This window comes from Octodon degus, unplaced genomic scaffold (assembly GCF_000260255.1).
Source record: "Octodon degus isolate 3935 unplaced genomic scaffold, OctDeg1.0 scaffold00088, whole genome shotgun sequence".
NCBI classification, from domain to species: Eukaryota; Metazoa; Chordata; class Mammalia; order Rodentia; family Octodontidae; genus Octodon; species Octodon degus.
In genome coordinates this window covers 7843029-7845829 of record NW_004524664.1, presented here as the reverse complement: position 1 = coordinate 7845829, position 2801 = coordinate 7843029, and the positions used below count along the sequence as shown (strand labels likewise).

The 2801-nt window shown below is 35.4% G+C and overlaps 1 pseudogene; it reads left to right on the top strand.

Annotated features, from left to right (window-relative positions):
- The first annotated feature begins 1172 nt into the window (after nucleotides 1-1172).
- On the top strand, nucleotides 1173-1347 carry LOC111818362 (annotated as a pseudogene).
- The last annotated feature ends 1454 nt before the right edge of the window (nucleotides 1348-2801 follow it).

The window sequence follows — 2801 nt, the reverse complement described above, 5'->3', positions numbered from 1 at the left end:
AAGGCTCAAGTCAACAACTTCTGACATTGCTAATCCAACAGATAACCTACTACTATTATGGACTACTGGACTATATTGGAATATTTTGCTGAGTTCACACACCAACAATATTTAAATGGCAATAGAGTATCCATCTCTGACAAAACCAAAAAAAAAAGGGGGATACAAATGAATGACCATTTTGTATCTGTATATACAAAATAGGATAGATATACAGCTACTTTCTCTTAATTCAATGAAAGAAAGATTTGTACTAATAGTGTTCGTAGAAAGGATATCATGTCTGCGTCTTGTACTATGAATAACCACTACAAAGACAACAATAGGCAATGTATTAATTCTTGAAACTGCCCTACTAATTGGTTTTGAAACTGTCTTGTTACTGTTTGTTTCTCAATGAAATTATTTAAAAATAAATAAATTAAAGCAACTCACAAAAGACACAGAGACAAAGAAAAACAGAGAGAAGAGAGACAGAGACAGAAACAGAGACAGAGAGGGGACAGAGAGAGAGAGAGAGAGGCAGAGAGAGAGAGAGGCAGAGAGAGAGAGAGAGAGAGAGAGAGAGAGAGAGAGAGAGAGAGAGAGAGAGAGAGAGAGAGATGAGATGTTTCTTAAGCCTATCATGAGCAGAATATATTTATAAGATGTCTGAGCTCAATCTTCAGAAATCTGTTCAAGAGACTAACAAATCTTGATAAGGAGTCCAGTCTAAGTCTAATTACATTCCAGGAAACAACATGATAACTTCCAAGATAAGAAGCCTCAAAATCCAGGACTTCATGGAAGTTGACAACTCCCTTCATTTTGTGCATGCTCTCAACTTAGGAACAAGGAGAGAAAGTCGAATTTGCTCCCTAACTGATTACATTGGATGCCTGGCTTCGGGTCAGCAACTGGCATCTTCCCAGACTACATCCTCCATATGTTCCCACACAGGCAGACTGCAGATGCCTTACTTTTTCTCCTCCTTATATTTTCACTACAAAGCTTTCTCCTTCTCTGTCTGACAGCACATCTTTACCAAAATACAAGTAGTAGTCATTGACTGCTGAGGCATAGTAAGCTATGGATGATCTTGGCTTATTCTCATTTCATTGACTTTATTTCCACATGATATTAAGATAAAGAGAAAGAGAAAAATCCTTCATCAGTAATTGTTATATAACATTGTCACTTCTCAGCCTTTCAGCTAAGATCAAATGTAGTATCTGTTTTTATCAGTTTAATAGTTGTATAATTTTGTTTCAATTTTCTACATGTCCAAATTATTATTTATTTATTTATTTATTTATTTATTTGGTGGAACCGGGGATTGAACTCGAGCCCTTGCGCTTGCCAGGGAAGAGCTTTCAAATTATAATTTATTGAGGATAGGAATCAGGAATAATATTTTATACATCTTTATATCCTTCAATACTCCTAGCTGAAGGCCTTTAATGACAATGATTATGAATAATTTTATATTACTTATTAAATGAAATAAAACAACATAGTAATTTTCATATTAAAAGAACATTATATTGGATACAGTCTGGAGCTGTTGCACAATTGTGAGGTCTGCAACACCAGGTATCTTGGAGCATGGGAGCAACCTCAGATATGCTGCAGTCTGAGGACCATGAGTCTGAGTCCAGCCTGGGAAACTTAGGGGACATTGTCTCAAAATGAAAATGAAAATGAAAATAAAATGACATGTAGCTCAGGGGTTGAATATTTGCTTGAACACTGCATGAGACTCTGATTTCTATAACCTGTGCAGGAACACAAAACAAACAAAATAAAAACACAATAATTATGAATGATCAGAAGGTGCTTCCCCGAAGTATTGGGTTAAAAGGCATATGTAAGAAAGTCACCTGTCATCTTAATGTTCACTAAAAATCTAGAAATAAGTATATAAACACACAAAACATTGTGCACCTCTAACCATTCATCTCATACTTTCTGAAATGAAAATGAAATATCATTGACAGACAATTTTTCCCTTTCACTACATCTGTTGTGCTTCCTGTACCTTATTCACTCTTTCAGTTTTCTGTTTTGCTTTGTTTTTGTATTTTAACGAAGAGTCTACAGGGTGTTCAGAGTCTCACTAATAGACCGGAATTGTAGTGATCCACCTGTTCACTGCCTCCAAAGAGTTGGGATTGCAGGTGCGCACCAACATGCCTAGTCTCAATTGCCATCTCAGTGTGCCCTGGAGGTGGGGAATTTCAGTTTTTTACACTAGGGAAACAATACAGTGTTTACACATGTGAATCTGATTTCTTTCGATTATGCGCATGATCATTAGTTGTATCCATTTACCCATAAAAACCTCACTTACCTTTTATAGCTGAGTAGTACTCCATTTTATAAAAGACACATCTTTATTGTACATCGGTGAGCATTTGCAATATTTGAGGTTTTATCTTTTCAATAATTTTATTGAGAAACAAATAACAATGAGACAGTTTCAAGTCAAATTGTTAGCACAGTTTCAACAATTAACACATTGCATACTTTCATCCTAGTGGTTAATTGCTATACAAGATGTGGACATGATATCATATTTACAAACACTATTAGAACAAATCCCTCTATTCATTAAGAGATTGTAACTATATATCTAGTCTAACCATTTTGAATGCACAGATACAAAATGGACATTCATCTGTATCCTCTTTTTTTTTTAGGTTCGTCACTTGAATATTATAGGTTTGTTAACTGAGCATAATATTCTAAAAGAGTCCCGTAGTCCATAATGGTATTGGGTCTTCTGATTGACTGGCAATGTCAGAAATTGTTGACCTGAGTCC